The 18283-nt window shown below is 39.6% G+C and overlaps 1 protein-coding gene across 1 annotated transcript in view; it reads left to right on the top strand.

Moving 5' to 3' along the window:
- The window catches only part of mafa (MAF bZIP transcription factor a), a 74699-nt gene extending 56751 nt beyond the window's left edge, over positions 1 to 17948 (top strand). Inside the window, exon 3 of the mRNA XM_063881907.1 lies at positions 9400 to 17948. The gene's annotated coding sequence lies outside the window, so the exon portion shown is untranslated. The remainder of the gene's footprint in view (positions 1 to 9399) is intronic.
- The last annotated feature ends 335 nt before the right edge of the window (positions 17949 to 18283 follow it).

Raw genomic sequence — 18283 nt, forward strand, 5'->3', positions numbered from 1 at the left:
CACACTTTTCAAAGGCCACAGTTCTGACTAAACTGTCGTCAGTCACATGCATTTTTCACACACCTCCACAAAGTTTCCTAGACACAGCTATATACCAATGGGGATGGAACACTGGAAGTGCATATGGGCAAGACCATTAGAGAAAACAGAGAGGCAGAGATGAAGATCTAGTGACGGAGTGAATAAATCGAGTCATTAAGCATGTGTTTGTGGGAGCCTGGCTCCCATATGACGGTGCGGGGTGGCAAGATGCTTCTGCTGCCATTCCCCGTAAACAGACAAACAGATTGGCTCGTTTGCCTCTCTCCTCTGGGCAGCCTTTGCCTCCTGCTTTCTGAGGATCGCTTAGGACTTTCCTCCCCTGGGTCTCTGGAGACACTACAGCTTGTGCTGTAATTTCAATTTGTAGCATGGCTTCTTTTAATTAATCTACAGCACTGTCAAGTGTCAAACTAATGTTGAACGCGGATCCCAACCCATTAAGTCCATAAGTAGATGACATTTCACTGAGTTAATTATAACATTCACGGATCAAATTTTATGTTTAATTTTAAAATGTTTTTGGTTCCTAAAAAAATGCAAATTTTCCTCAAAGGAGCTACAGTACATTTTTGTAGGCAGTGAGATGGAAAGGTTAAGTCCACGTACAAAAGGTCCACTGTCAAGGCAATACTTGCTAAAAGGATAGTGAGTGAGCATGAGCTACAATATACGAGCCATATTCTATTTTTGTTCAATAACTAAAGCAGTAATATTTTGGAAAGAGAACGAGGGCCTTTTTTTAAATTAAAGAAAAGAAAGGTTATGGCAATTCAAACTAAATTATCCTAAAACCATCAGTCATTTATATTCCCAAATTAGGTCAGATGTAAGTAAAACTCCAGTCTCGAATGTGCATACTTGTGGTTTCCTGCTGACCCGGCTGTCTAGGACATGTGCCGTCAGGTCCGACCCTTTCCCGTCACTGTCTGATGTCATCTAACAGGTGGAAAAAAGCCATTGAAATTATGCATATATGAGGACAGAATGTGCTATTTTATTTGCATATACAAAAAAAGTTGCAGAAAACTGTTAAAAACCACATGATTTTTAACATGGATAATATTGATGGGTAAAACATACAAGAGGATATAGAGGTTTGAAAAGAATCATTGTGAAAACATTTAAATGTCTTGGCCTTATAATAATAATAATCCAGGACAAAATGAAGTGTTAACTATCAGATTTGCAGGCATAGTGAAACCAACTATTCTATGGCCAGTGGAAAAAAGAAAACCACAGTGATTCCATTTCTGCAGCACAGAGGGGAAAATCTCCCTCTGAGTTAAAAACCTTACTACGGCCTTGAGAAAAAGAGACTCTTAAGTTTCGTAGATGAAACACAGATAACGTTTTTTTTGTTTCCTCTCACTGTCTGTTAGACACACCCAGTGTTTTTACTCTACTGTCTCTTTACTTTCACTTCTTCAATCCTCTCCAGCCCTCTCACTGTGTCTTGTCTTTTGATTTCAGCATGGAGGGCAATCGTTACGTGAGTGATGGTACCATCAGTGTAGTGCATGTGTTGTAAAACTGTCAGCCTTTGATAGATTGACTGACATGGTCAACCCTTCAATCACCACCACAGAGAGGGCAGGGTTACAGGGAGAAAGATACAGAGTGGAAAATGCAGAGAGAATAAAAGAGTGGAAACAGGTGCATTTAGAAAGTCATGTTTTATTTTGTTTGTTCTCTGAGCACTGATCAAATATGGCACTAAACTAAAACCATAAAACAAACATGGCTGGTTTTGAAAAGGAGTGCAAAAAAAAAGGACTGATATATAGAGAAGAAGTGTTTCTGTGTAATTTCCAACAGCTGTTGATTCAAAGGGAAAAACTTTATTTGGTCCAGATGGTCTCAGTCAGTGGCAGAATGAGAGAGCTGACTTCATTGGCTCCAGCCATGTGTTTTTCCTCCTGATAGAAATTAAAATGGTCGTTCGTTTGTCACCGCTCACTACACAGCTTAAAATGTAGCAATGAAACGTTACTTGGCGATAATGCACCATAATTACTCAAACGCCTGTTCTTTATCTGCAGCAGAGGGAGGACAGAAGGAACATTTTTCTCAGATTTTTTTTTTCAAACAGAGCGCTTGCAAAAGATAAAGAAAACAGTCAAAAGTATTACTGTTTTTCAGCAGGGGGACAGACAAAAGTCTGTCATCTTGTTTGTAAATGTCATTTAAACAATCCTTGTGTTGTTATTTTAAACACATAAGAAGTAGTGAAGAGTTTGACGGCAGCTTCTTTAGCTGGTAACTGAGCCTCTGTATCTCTGCCTCCCATCTGATGTAACATGCTGTAGTGTCGTGGCATAGCGAGTTGTGTGATAAATGTATTTATTTTAGTAGTCTGATGGATATTGATCTCCGCGGCGGCTCCTCCGCAGGGTAACATTATGGGACCCTGGAACGGAAGAGAGTGGGCGGCTTTCTACTAGCACACATCTCACACCTACAAATGAGGTGAAAAACACACTGCTGCGGAGGTGTGGAAAGGTTAACAGTGGACTCGTACCGCCAGTTAAACATAAAATCAGTCATTTATCGGAAATAAAAGCAAGAGCATCTCAGCAGTCACTCTTACGGATATGAAAGACCGAATCATGACAGGAGTTGAGTCACTGGAGATATGAAACTGACACAGAGCAGAAAATATATCCACATGCTAGTTTTTAAGTCTGTGCACCACGTACGATGCCCAAACATCACAAAACCTCCTCCTCCCAGTAGCATCGCACAAAAGAGTGTCTCTCAGTGTATCATGCAAGGAGATATTCTGGATGTTTGATTGTGAGTGTTCTGAACTCTGCCGTGGGATGAGGCCATGCTTTGTGATAAAAATCTCAGGCCCACATTTTTCAGCACAGTTTCACTTTTTTGTAATTTGCATGCGTGTCTTTCTCAACCTCTCTCAACATTTCTGTGTTCAGATTTTGACAGATGATTCATTAAGCTTGTTTTCAGTGCCGGCAGAAAATGTCAGCTGTTGATGTTAATAGAAAGGAATATGTTAAAACAAAGAAAGGGCTAAGCAAATATGGACAGAAATGTACTGGTTTTCATAAGATATACTATTAATTTATTAGACCCCACAAAGGCCATTTGGAAAAAAGGTATTATACGTGGAAAAATGTATTAGCTAATATTAAACAGATTTTAAATGGATGATTGCTAAGACATTATTGTCTTTTAAATAACACATTTCCATATGAAACAATGAAAAATGAATTTTGGCAAAACAAATAACATGGTATAAAAATAAACACGGACACACTATTGTTAACAAAAAAATGATTTACTTTATACAAAATCTCAGTAGAAAATGAGCTCAGCTAGCACTCGAACAAAAAACAAAACACAACAATACAAGGAAATCAATAGGGAACATTAGTCTCCATCGAGCTATTCCACAATTGCTGGTAGACGTTACCTTCACAGTGTGTGACTGTGCAGAGACAGCTAAATGGCCGCGAATTGTGAAACACTACAGTAAATGCGTGCGGTGCTGCTCTCATTGTGGCCTAGTCTATAAACACAGGATTTGATTGGGAAATCGGCATCTCCGCTATAGCCTCTTTAACCTTAAATTTACCCCGGTGAACTGGAAAGATCTCTCCAGAAAAAAAAACACTCAAAATATCCACAGAGAAAATGGCTGAGGCTTTGACTCAATGCTATTGTTAATAACACATTTCTACAGAAGTTGAACTGTCCAGTATGATAAGTCATAATGATCTCTGCTCATGTTGAACTTTGAATCATGTGTGCGAGTATGAGTGTGTTTGATTAGAGTTTCTGCTACAATGCGCTTCACCTTGAGGGGAAAAGAGGGGTGGAGACCTTAAAGAATGATGACTAACAGAGTCAGTCAGGCAAGCTACAGTACACTACTCCCCGCAGTGTTGCAGAGTCACACTTGACCCTACGGACTACAAAACTGTGCTATCCAACTCTAAAATAAGGACTCCTTCCACCTCTCATTGTCTGAGTACATAAATAACACAACAGTAAATGTATGTATTTATCCATTTGGGAACTACAGTGAAAGTGGTGTACTAAAAAAAGAAAAACTGTTGGAGAACAACCACCGTCTGTTTCTCAAATAAGAAGTTGATAAACATGTATGAGATAATAACAAAGGAAAAAACAATATCGCTGAGGACTAATATGGCCCGTGTATTTGGCACCAGATACTGAACAGCCTTTTTTTGTGAAAGGATCATTGGAAAGACATTTTCCACACAACAAATTATCCACTTAAATAACCTTTCTTGAGACCAGCGTTTTGTTCTCTTTGCACACAATTTCAATTTACAAACCAATTCTAAATACTTATCTGTCTTTAATTGATCAATTCTGTTGCCGTTTTGCAAAAACTGTTGATATTATAAAAAGCAAATGCATTATCTTTTTTTTTTTTCTTGTGCATGCTTTGGGTAAGTATAGTTATCTGCAACAGTGTCAAGGAGAAATAATAGGATGGAGGGAGGCCGTGAGCAGATGAACCACAAGCATTTGCATCTCAGGAAGTGCGTCAGCCGCACGGGACAGTCCCATGAACAGGAGCTCTAGTGCTTTTATGCCCTATTTTATACAAATACACAAAGCACACAATGTTCAGATGTTCAATGTTCTGTTGAGAAATATTGGCCTCACATTTTTGAGGCAGGTATTGAAGTGCTTAGAAAATGCATTGTCTCAATTTTGTAAATGACATTTCAGGGATCTTAAGAATATATTGCTCAAACAACAGACAGTCTCTACGTCCACACCATTCTTTTTTCCATTATGTTACTCAGTGTTATGTTATCTGTTTTCCTCTTCCCGTAACATTACATTAGATTTCCAATATTCATGGTGTGTTTTTCCATCTTTCACAGATGAAGACTTCATGGGCTTTATAGATGAAAAATTATCAATACAAGATGAAGCATCAGCAAAAAAGCAGTGACACATTGCCAACATGCTCTTGTTCCCGGTGCCAGCATCAATAATTCAGCCACTAGCTCATAACTTTATTTTCAATGCATAATTGAGGCCAACCAATGTTTTCTTTAGCCATTTATATGGCAAGCAATTTTTAAACAATAGGAGGAGCGGTACATTAAGCTTTTAACTTCTCTTTTCCACACTCCAGTACATAGCTGTAAAGTGTGGACAGTGGGGCCTGTTTCACTCTCTTTGTGCTCAGCAATGTGAGAGAGGGGGTGTGCTTTCAGGTGTCTTCTCTCTGCAGTAGCTACTGTAAGCATGAAAGTCTTAAAACTATAACCGTGGGAAAGATGTGGTTACTAAATGAAGAAAGTGTAGAATCCACATTTGAAAAGTGCGGTCTGGAAAGGAAGGGGGTCCCGGGGTGAGGTGAGGTTTTGTACCTGTATTTTTATGTGCTTTGTGTGTGTGTGTGTGTGTGTGTGTGTGTGTGTGTGTGTGTGTGTGTGTGTGTGTGTGTGTGTGTGTGTGTGTGTGTGTGTGTGTGTGTGTGTGTGTGTGTGTGGTGTGTGGTGTGTGGTGTGTGTGTGTGTGGTGTGTGTGTGTGTGTGTGTATGCCAAGTGATTTACAGTATGTCCGATTGGCTTTAATTGAGGTAATTTTGTATTTATTTAAGTATATATTCTTGCACTGTGGAATGCTTCTCTAAAAAGGAAGTTCATCATTATTTAACCGGATTATATTTCCCTTTCGCTCCATACAACTGCTTGATAAATATTGATTTACTATTTTAATTACATGTTAATCTCAAAACGCATAGGTGTCTTGGTTATTACTCTCTTCAGTCGCACTGCAAATTTCGTGTTTGCAAATATGTATTGAGGATGGCCTCCTGAGAGGGCTATAAAGTGAAGAACAATCATTAAACAGAGACTAGCTGTCTACAATATCTGGACTAGTGGCAGTATCAGCAACACAGGTCAACAAAGCTACTGATCATTGTAATCTTTAATTTGCATAGCAATAAAATGTTTTCTTTAAAAAGGGGAATCCCATTTGTCCATATTTAGCTGTATGTCCATTTAACTGCTGCCTGAAAAGAGTCAATCAAATAGATTGTACAAGCTTTTTACCCTACCATATGGACTTATCCAATTTATTGAGCCAATTAGACACTAAAATATGGTGGTAAAAAAGGATTTTTTTTTTTTTAAATGACCACCACTTACTTAATCAAAGTCTAAAATGAAAAATATCAACAGAAAGTTGGAATGACTGATGTCATATGTTTTAATACTTACCAGGCTAGAGGCGTGTTGAGGTGGTTATAAATCAAGAACTCTTTCAGCCTGGTGATTTAAAAAAAGGACTCTGAAAGCATCCTTAACTGTTCTTTACAGGTCATATAAAAAAGGTTATGACTGTCTTTAATAAAATGCAATCTCAGGTTGAGGTTAACACTTGGACTCCTAATCGACATTGATTTTTGAATGAAGCTTATTAAAATGTATGAATCAAATGAACTAAGATAACTATTATCTTCATTCTATAGCTCTTGTGAAGTGCCTCCTATCTCCATACCTAATTATTTCCCAAACTGATTGCTTTGTGAAGCGTAACTTACCAATACACCGGAGGGAATTTGTCAGACTTCTAAGGAAATCGAGCCCAAAAGTGTTAAAAGGGGGGCAAATAAAGGAGCATATCACTTGGGCTATTTTCTTCTTTTTCCAAATTGCTTTATAATCATCATAAGTAATATGACAGCAGTGTATTAATCTAGTATCATACACTCACTGTTGTGCATAGGCTACAATAGGTGACTGGAGAGAGTTGTATTTCCCGTTCAGCACGTTGAAGTACAGTATGCTTACACTATCACATTTATAAAACACTTTTTTCCCCCCTTTTTTTTTTATTGCCACCTTCTGAGTATTTGGACCGAGATTAAATGTTCAGGTAAAAAACAAATAAGCAAACACTTTAAAATGAAACGATATCTTCTAATTCCTTTAAAGCATACATTTATTTTCATTAACATCATATTCTTTGGACTTTCTTTTCAATGACTGTCATTGACCACAGTTGCCTGCGATAAGGATGTATTTAAGTAATGAACCCTAAGAGCCTGTATGCATTCTTCCCCCTCCTTCTGTTCAGCCTTACTTCCTCTCTCTCCATTATCCTGCTTCTTTACTTTCACTTAAAAACCCTCCATCACAAATAAGTATTGAAAATGAGAATGCATTACGTTGATTAGGTGATATACTGAAATATGAAGTAAACAATATTATCTGAATCTGTGGCTCAACAAAACGGACAGTGTGTGAAATATTTACTTTAGATAGGAGTGTGTGTTTGGGAGTAATCCATGCAGCTTGTAGTGTTTGCACGGTTTGCTCCTGACATCAAGGTTGCTGGTTTAATTGAGCATGTACTGGACCCAGGGCTGAGAGAGCAGGGAGAGGAGCATCGATAAACTATGAAATGGTTCCAATATGGCCAATCGATGAGGCTTTGTGAGCAGCTCCCTTGGGGCTTTGATTTTCCTCTCAAACAACAATCCAGGATCTCTGCTCTTCAAAGGCAAACTCCATCTTTGCTGTTATTGTTGTTGTTCCTACCCCCATGTTTGAGTGATGTCACTGAGGTCGATTTTATCCATGTCCATAAAGGCTCTCCCACACTTGAATCACCCGGGAGACGGCTTCTGTTGGTCTGCGCAATGGTAACAACAACCAATAAAGGTCAATCTCCCATGGTAATGGCCAATTGGGTTTGTTCCCATTATTGGCCCTCTGATCCGTGGTCAACAGATGGAGAGCTGGCATCACTGACACAAGTTACACTCCAACGTTAAAGAGGCTCAGTTCTGTCTCCAAGCACTGTTGTGTGATTCCACTCCTTCTCTCCCTCAACTTGTGTTGGTCAGTACATCACTCCATCATGAGCAGCTCCTGCACAAGTAGATCCGTCGCAGTAGCGTCACAGGAGCGCTGCCAGTGAGAGCTAACCGTCTAACCATTTCAGCTAATTGCCTCATTAATGATTCACCGGTGTTAGGCGGCTCTAGCACTTCGCTGTGGGGAGCAAATTGTTCTGATTGGTTTGCCTCCGTCAATTATTGATGAGGCAGTGAGCTGAAGTGCTAACACCTGGCTTTGGAGGTCCAAATGGCCCTGCATTCCCATCATATACTCAGTTATCACACACCCTGGGACCACATTCAGTCTTGACGGGCTGGAGTCTTGACTGTTGCTGTTGTCTGAGAGTGGATGTAGTACGCCCCGGGGCAATGGCTGTGATCTCAGTTGTGAGTATATTAGCTCATAGAGCATGGCTCACTGCTGTGCAATAGGTGGACAAAACATAGACATATAGCTTGCAGGGATTTGTGATGTTAGTGTTGGAAGGCACACATGAGACAATGTCACATGGATAGGGTCCACTGAGGAATGAGTGTGTAATGATACTACGTATACAAATGCAGTAGTAAAGTAAATGTGGTCATAACTCTGTCTTTTATTAAAGGAAGGTAGATCGCCAGCTCTTTTGGGAATGCTGAATTTGTGTCAGTGAATATAAAAATAAATCTTGTGGCTAATAAATAACACCATCTTTGGACAAATTGAGTGTATACGATAATAACTTTAGATTTTACAGGCCTGAGTGGATCTGTAACTGTATGCAGCAAAATGTCAATACTTTCTTTGTTTATGGTGATTTATAATGGGTGCAGGCTAGGCACCTTTACAGTAGGGTCATGTAATTGGATCTCCAGTAGATAGTAGCTGAATTCCACTATAGTCTCTGTGTTTAATGGCCCACCCACAAAGTGTTCATTCCAACAACATGAATCACCCTTACGCAGGGCACAAGCTGGTGAGGGGTCTCGCCATACTTTGTGAATGTCAAGGAACAAAAAAAAAAAAGAGTAGTAAAAGAAACTGAATAATATAAGAATGTAGACGTGGAGTAGACTCATCCAAATTGAATTTGCTCGTCTCTTCTTGGCCTTAATTGAAGTTGATTAAAGAGTCACCCCCCCATGCTGGAGCCACTGTCACTCTGAATCTCAGCCAACTGGGCTTGCCATGTACACTCACAGGGTGGTCACTCTGCCTTTGTCTTACACTGGCACCAGTAGCACCAGTGACAGCAGAGCCAACCCCACCCCCCCAAATACAGTGTCTGTCTCACTGTGAGTCACCATAAACCCTCGAATGGGGAACAGGGTTTAGACAAGGGTCTTGTATAACTCACACTGTGTACTCCACTATGTGTGCATGTGTGAACGCACCATGCAAGTGTGCAAGAGAATGGTGGTCTGAGTCACACTTTAATGACTTATTTTTTCTTTTCTTTTCTTGTCCTACCTCTCCAATCTTCTCTCGCCTCTGTCTTTCATTTTCTGCTCACAGATAACCGAAATGACTAAGCAGCGATGACTTCAGAGTGGGTGACCAATCGCACGAAGACCCCTACAAAGCACAACATTCAAAAATGACTTCACTGAAGACAAAAGACAAGACCTGCTAAAATTCCCTCGAAATTCCTACACTGAAATTCTTGAAAGCCTCTTACAACTCCTGAGTCCCTTCCTAATATTTTACCTCCAGCTTTTTTCTAAAAAAACACAAAAAAACAACAAAAAGCCCAGAGAGACTTATGCGACGGTTGACAATGTCAGGTCAATACATTGGAAGGACTATTTTCTCTTTGGCGGGAAGAGCATTGATGCATGCCTCTGTAAATAGATCATAATAAAATCCTATTGTTATTCCTAAGATAGGAAACATACCAAGCCACTCTCACCAACTTCTTAAACCTTCATGACTGTGGATAGAGTACTCATGGTTCAATATTTTCCTTATAGAGTCAGTATTCTTCTTACCTCGTCAGAGACCATGCATTTATCATTTTGAACATAATGTATCGACTCTTGTGAGTTATCTGGACTGTAAAAATGGTACTTCTTATTCTTCTTATTCTCCTTACATAACTAGTCTTCCTCTCCATTATCCACACTAGTACATGTAAATAGAGATAGATGAAGACAACAGCATGGAACAGACTATAGTGTATATTTACCATTACCCTAGTACTTCAGAAATATCAGTATGTGGATATTTCAGACAAGCTTTTTAAAAAGGTAAAAATACTTAAACTTGTTTTCTGATAGTTTAAGAGGAAGTACCAGGTATCTGGACACCTTCCAGTGTATTTAAATATACACAAAAACACAATAGCTTTAGGTAATATTATTTGAATATCTTATTAGGATTATAAGACAGCAGTTTCTTTATCATCCATCAGATCTATCAGGAAACAAACAGTCAAACTGAAGAAAAAGGCAATTGAAAACAAGTCTACTTTGGCACAAGTTAATGTTTGTATTTTATAATGTTATTTTATTGTATTATTTAAACTCCCCCCATGTACCTACTTACTTATTATTTTCCATCTCAATAATTGACTGTATGTGGGTGGTAACTGCTGTTGGGAAACTGCCGACAGCCTAAGAGCCACTTTTTTTTTTTGCGTTGTTTCAAACAGTGGTCCAATCTCGAGCCTCCTACGAGGAAAATAAAGCCTCACTGTTTGGATGGTAGACATGAGAACTCTGATCTATGTCTTCTATGGACTACAACGATTAACCAAATGAACTGAAAGAAAGAAATGCCAAGCCAATGAAGAGACAACCTCGAAGGTGACTCCGTCGCTGATGAAGACTAAAAACCTTTGCATGGACAACAGGGAAATTACTAGGTTGTTGAACACCTCATATCCACCATTGTGCATCCTCTACCTCTCAGTAATTTTTTGCTCCTAGGAAATCAACTGATCAGTGACCCCCCCCATTGTCCCCACAGTTTTCTTCTCCTCTACATGTCCCCAAAGGCTTCTGATGAAAGTGTCCATTCATCTGATGGACACGAGTAGCAATCTGGGAAAAACAAAAGACACTAGTTCACTTTGCCACAAACACACTCACACATATGAGCGCATGCATACAGATGCACAATCATACACTGCACCACTCAAGTATTTTTGCTGTATATATGTACAGTATATCCACTATGTACTGTATAGTCTCTGATGCTGTTCTTTGCATGTTGACTTGTAGATGGATTGTTATTCCTAGAAGAGGTTGTGCAGATAGGCCTAGTCACTGGATTATATTCTCTTACTTTGATTTGAGTAAAACAATAGCAACATGACAGACATTGGTTTTACCACCCCCGGTCCTGTTGTAAATGGTCCTTTTCAGCTAAACAGAATTGCTGATAGATTTCAAACTCTTTGAAGGAACCTCACCTTTGATGTGAGACAGAACCTTGCTACTGTGAAAGAGGGTAGGAAAAGAGGAGGGAAGGCCAACTGGGGCGGTCCAATTAAGTGGCAGCACACAAAGTGGCACGGGGCATCGTGCCAGCAACTGTCTATTCATCCTATGTCAAAGGGATTTGCACATCGCAATGAGTCTACGTACTGCCAGAGAAGTCCGAGTTCAGAGCAGAGAAAGGAAGAGAGACTTTGGAGAAAGTGTAGGCGAAAATAAACTTTTCTGACCAAAATGTGAGGTTGTACTGAGCTCGTGTTGAAGTACTTCCCTGGTCTGTCCACCTAAAGAATATTCTTCTTTGAGAGTTCAATAACCCCTTAACCTCAAAGTGTTACTCCGCTATGCAGCTCTCTGGGTTGGCATGACCTCACGTCCTGTCTGAGGTTAACTCTGTGTTAATGAGCATGGCCATCAGCTCAACCAGATGTTTCGCCCTGTGGTTGAATACTTCTATCCCAGTGGTTCTTCAATGCCTGCGCACAACAGCTGTACTCTTTCATGGACACAGCTCCACCAACAACTTCATGTGCGAAACTCTGTCTAACAGGTTTTCAGTGAATCAAATCAAACTGATTAAAATCCATTCAATGCACACTAAATTGTCGTTTCAGCAAAATACAGGTGCCGTTTATATGAGGGAATCTTAATTCAAATACTGTCAAAGTACACTGAATCACATAAGGGTATTTACAGTCAACATGTAAACAAACTTGAAATTAGGACTTATGACTTAGCAGTGATTAGTTAAAGAAGATTTAAAATACAGGAAGGATGAAGATGTCACTCAAACACGTGACGTTGTATGTGGTAGGAAACGAGACATTGAGCAAGTGCTGATCTTCTCTGAGCCTCAAGGATTTTTACTTTCTGAGAAATCAAACAAATCTGCATTTCTGCGCAGATGCATGCAATGTATGACAGGCTGATTTGCTTTTCTCTGCTTTTGAATACAAATACTGCTTTGTTCTGTCCTGATAATCAGGCAGCATGTCACATCTATCTGACAATGACCAGGGTCAGCACATGTACATAAACATGAAGAGATGTGTGTTCACTGGCCTTGCCTTTTCTCTCACACACACACACAAACACAACAGACACACATACTCACGGACTCACAGTCACACCATACTAATCTAAACAGCAAGGCTGTATGTAAACAGATCGTGGACATAATGGGATTGTTCAGTGTGCAAACAATAAGCTGTTAGCGTAATCACAGGTCAAAGATATATTACCCAGAGGGCCACGCTGTAGGTATATTAACATGATGGATATGTGAAAGAGAGGAGGGGGCAGGGACACGACAGATATAAAGCGCTAACGCCTGAGATATACCCCCTATTGGGCCCCATCCGCTTCCTTTCCCTCCTCTACCTCCTTCGTAAGGGCCCCCAGTTAATCAGCCTTGCTAATTCTCTTCTTGGTCCTTCCCCAATTCATCCACCTCCTTCTAAGACCCTAACTTTCTATCTTTATTTTTGATTTCTGCTACAATACCTCCACCCTTTCATTTTCTACTTTCATTCTGTCCATCCTCTTTTTCTGCACCAAAGCCTTGATTTTGGATTAAAGAAAAGAGGGTCTGAGTGAGTGAATGTGGTTGGATGAGAGAGAAATATACAATTTTGTGGCAAGTTATAGTTATAGAACAATGGGACAAATAGAATAGCAGCTTCATATTTGTTAGAGATGAATCTATAAAAGCATTATCTGCACTGCTGAAAGTAACATGTGTGTGTGCCTCAAGGAGTATGCAGGTGCCATGTCAGCCAAGATAAATCCTGCGTAGCTTACTCCATTGCACATACAGCTTATTAACTTATCTCCGCTTTATTTGATTACCATCTAGCCCATTCTCTCAACTGGTTAATAAGTCTATGTACTCCTGACTAAACACTCCATTAGTGTCATCACTGGATAGCTTGTGTGTGCGTACTGCAAATGTATGTGGACCACTGAGAGAGACACACATTAGAGACAAGTAACAGAGTAAATAAAGAGGTGGAGGTACACTGGGGAGAAAAACAACCTACCTGTAAGACAAAAGGAGCAGAAGTGGCTAGTCTGATGATGACAATCAAGACCCTCTGCCTCACTGATGTGTGTCTTAATATGTGGTTAAGGGATTGTGTATGGACAACCAATATAAAATACAATAATTAAAAGCTCAAAAAGATTAACTTCACATTGCAAAATAGAGTTTGAAGGAGCTGTTTAAAAAGACTTGTTCATTTCTTCACTCACACAATGTAAAGCGTCTTCCAGTTTGAGCACTTCTACGGCTGGTATGGACATGAAACTCTCCTCCTTTGATAAAAAAAATAGAAGCCAATGTACATACAATCTTAAAGGGAGATGTTAACCTTGACCATGTGCCTTTCAGCAAATGACATCCAATCCCCAAGCCTAGAATTCTGCCACATACACTGCTAAGAGGAAAACAACTTCAGTTGGCAGTATTGCAAAAACTGAAATTACAATATACTGCTGGAAAAAACTCAAACCCTTGATTAGTAAGAATCTGGATATGGTAAAAAGGGAAATTCCAACCAGAAGCTCCTCTTTCTTACCAGCTCTATTGTGTAAAAACACATATGCACACACAAATCCATGCTCACTCTGTCACACACATGCCCCCACACACAGACCCACAGACACACTCCTGTCACTATGTATGTCTGTGTCTGGTGGGGTGTCATGATTAACAGTGACCTCAAGACAGACATGGTTGGGGTACTTGGAATGGGGTCAAAGGGGATTACAGTGAGGCAACCAGTGTCAACTGCTCTGCTTTAATCCTGAACTCTTGAAAAATGATTCACTTGAATGAGCTTGACATATCGTGTGTACATCCTGACATTACTCACAGAATTATTGACTTGTTTGGGTATTTTGATACAAAAAAAAAACCTTTTTGAAATTTAGCATTTAATGCAGCATGGATTTGGATGTCAGAGAAAGAGTGGATGAGGGTTGTTCTAATAGCCAGACAGCAGCAAAGACGGAGCAGACCTCCTTATGTCACAAAGCTAATGACAGGGATGAATAATACAGTCCTTAAAGCCCTAACTCCCACCTCATTGTGGCCCACACATAAGCTTGTGCTCTGGGTGAGCAGTTAGCCATCAAGCCCCTCACTGAGATGAGATGGGCTCCCAAGAAGATTTGTAGGGGGTTTGGAGAGAATCGGATTAACCAAAATGCCTCAATTGGAGTATATGCTCTGGGCTGGCCTCAGTGTAATACCATTTATAAATGCTTTAAACCAAATCTTAAGCATCTGATCAAGTAATGGAGGAAAACCCATCCTTTTAGCAACAATTAGCTGTAGTGAAATAGCTCAAAAATTCACTCAAACGGGTTCGTGTGAGTATAAAAAAAAAAAAAAAACAACAACACATTTGTCATAAGCAATAGGGACTTTTACAAATATCTAGTTGCCACTTTGGAAATAAATAAACAGGGAAATAATATATCGCCAGAAGCTGTGGACAGGTGGCATTTCAGCCTGTGCACCGTTTAGCTGTGCAGTCTGGTTTCTGACAGCTTGATTTAGTCTCCTGCACCTGAGCCAAAAAAGAACGAAAATTAACGGCAGCAAAAACAACTTAACTAGATTCCCATTTATCTGCTTTGAAAATACAATGGATGAAGATAATGTGAGAGGAAAACACAGTGGACTTCCTGATAGCTGTACCAGGCTTATTGTGATTGTGCAAAGACTTAGTGCATACTTATGGAGGGTCAGGTACAAAGGGAAGAAAGAAAGACCATAGCATTGATTTGATTTAAGCTTACCGAGCCATCTGAGCCTGGTTATGCTTTGGGGGGACATTAGGGTTTGTCTTTGGGGTGTAAAATGGAGATTAAAGTGGCTCAAGGGGAGATGCTAGGATGCATGCTGTCCCCCCTGCTGTGAACAGGGTGTAATCCTTCAGTTTCAGAGAAGTGAAAAGTTTGCAGAGTCCAGAAAGTTACACATACATCCCTTCTGGGCCCCCTACAGAGCAGAGAGTGTGAGACAGCAGGGGATAACCATATGCTATCAAAGTGTTCTTCAAAGCTCCTGTCTTTTGCCCACTAAATTATACAGTATCATCACATATACCTGACAAAAATAGTACAACAATAATAACACAGCTCAACGCACTAACAGAAAAGAAGCAATGCATTCTTTATAAAAATGTTTTAAGATGTGTTGGCTTTGAACTCTAAATGTGCATTTTAAAAATGTATCTCCTTGGATCAATTTAATGAAACTTTGTTCAAAATAAAGCCATGTCCCAACTGTGGGGGCCAGCTCATGATTTTGTGTTTACACACTTTTAAAATACTGTGGACAAAAAATAATAATTATGATTCCTATTACAAATAACGCCTTCTCCGTGACCAGAGGTTTATCATGCTAGCCCCTCATTTCAATTGTACTGTAGTAAATGTCCACATTATTTCCCGCAAGGGCCTGGATGAGGGGTTTGATCACCAAGGTAGGCCTTGGTTGGCTCTGTTATTGTCAGAGGGATCGTAACCTCCAGTAACGGCTTCTGGGGTCTTATTGCTATGGCGATCAGCCCCTTGCTACTTGGCCTCTGTGACCCCAGTCAGAGATAAGCTTTATGGGAAAGCACATTAACATGCTCCTGCGGTCACCTCCCCCTTTATCAGCGGCAGTTTTGTGAAATCAAGTGTTTATGGACCCCCAGTGAGGGTATAGTGCTGCTGATTGCCTTTATTAGAGGTTGAGTGTAAATGAGCTGGATGTGGACAAAGGACCTGTAGTACAGGGGAAAATTGAGGTTGCAATAATGATGTTAATCTCAATAAATGAGCAATATCTTTAATGAGTTCAACATAAAAAAAAAAACTGTCTGAGGTCTAAATATATCCATGTCTTCCATTCTTTCTACAAAAACCAACACAAATGTAACAGATCTCAAATATGCAGATATTATGTAGCATTTTATATTGGGAGGTTTTTTTAAGCTCTGTTAGCCCTACTGTGTAAGTTAAATAAATGTCTTCCTCTTTGTGTTACACTGATCCTGTTTACTAAGTTGTCCAATGGTTTAATTGTGTTTGTTTTTTTTCTTGCAAATGTGTTATGTTGATATGGACATTTTCTTTGGCTATGAATGACACTACGATAAAAATATACATAAAAATACTGAGGTGTCAGTAGTGTGCGCCTGCTTACAGCCTGATCACTAGTGAAAGATCCTTTCAGTATGTCTGTAATGATGGATGGTGATAGCCCTGTGTCTTTGTACACATCAGGGGGCCCTACTGTTGTCAGTGGACAGATAGAGGGAGCGAGAAAGAGAGAGATGTAGCCGCAGCTTAATGTCCTTCTCTGGTGCTGTGCATGCTCTTTCCTATTTGCTTTTCCCTTCACGGGACGGTTAACATCGTAAATTAACCTTTCCAAGCCCCCTGTGCTCAGAGACTAGTGCGCAATATAGACAAAAGAAAAAAAATAATCTGTGTTATGCAATGCACAGTAGCACTGGTCAGAAACATAGCCTGTTACAGAATTGAGCTGTTCTTTTTTCTGTGGCACAGAATAAAACAACACACTTTGTTCAGTCAAGCAAACATTCTATTTTATGTGCATGTCCTGTGTACTCTGCAAATCAGTATGAGGCTGCTTTTTGTTCTCCATCCAAGAAATGTAAATGACTCACATGAAAGAAATGTATTGTAGGCCCTTTTCTTCTTAGTCTGTAAATAGGATGTATATAACAAACAGCTATGCATGCTAATATACAAGCAATTTGTTCAGGTACTTTTGTAATCCAGACTTCTCATATGGCATGTAATGATGAAAAAAATCAAACATGGAAAAACATAACAAATTGTGAACACGGATATGGTTTGTAAACAACTGGAAAATATTTGTCTTTGCTGTTAATGTTTTCTTACTGATAACTAATGCATTGGCCTGCCATTTACTACAGTGCTCTGCTTATGTTACTTGTTTTTTTATGTTTCATAAAGGTAGGGCTGAGGCAAAGAGGACCATAAATCCCTGATTTGTGGAATAGTCTGGTTGCGTAATAAGCGATGAGGGAAAGGATGGCCGTCGGACCATTCTCTTTGTAGTTTTTTCATTGCCATTGCACGTTCACATGCATACACTTGATGATTAATTACACATCCTTAGTGTCTAACACAACCAATAAAATGCCATGGCAAAAATGTTGCTTAAAAGCAGTAGAAAATGGGCTGACATTTCAGTAACCTCACCAAAAAGACGTATCACCAGCTTTAAAGTATGCCATTATTTCAAATTGGCATACATTTGTTTCTAATAAATAATGCAAAGCCATTAAACAAACTGGTACAACATGAAATTGACTCATTCCAAATTCTCTAAGTCATGATATGAAAGGGATAGACAAAACCTTTTTTTTTTTCTTCCTATTTATAAAACCACGTGTCAAGTCAAAATGATTATGCCAAATTTGCCTCTGCCCTAGCAACTCTAATGTGGCATTTATTAAGATATTAATGGAGAAAGTGAGGAGAAATCTGTTGGTTTCTGAGAGTGTTTATTTTCAACCATGCTAAAACCATGTCAAATCCCGAGGCGCTCATGGTAGATGGAAGTGTCTAATTTTTAACCTGTGCTAAAGATATTTTAAATTTAATAAATAATTATTGTAACAAGAAAACAACATGTGTCCTGGGCCGAACTCTCTTCTCAACGTGTGCATATTGCCCATGATGACATTGTACAGACTGAAGGATACAATTAATGAAGACGAGAGACAAAGAGAAACTGAAGAGAATGAAAGAGTTTAGTTATAAAACGCTTAAGGGCCACCTGTGCGCTGGTAAAGTGCTCTCTTCTATGTAAGTGCTGGGTCTTTTCACTCATTATATCCATGATGAAATACAGACGAAACCACAGTCGCCGAAGCAATGACCTTTGACCCCTGTCTCCCAGCTTTAAAAGA

This window comes from Eleginops maclovinus, chromosome 4 (genome assembly GCF_036324505.1).
Source record: "Eleginops maclovinus isolate JMC-PN-2008 ecotype Puerto Natales chromosome 4, JC_Emac_rtc_rv5, whole genome shotgun sequence".
NCBI classification, from domain to species: Eukaryota; Metazoa; Chordata; class Actinopteri; order Perciformes; family Eleginopidae; genus Eleginops; species Eleginops maclovinus.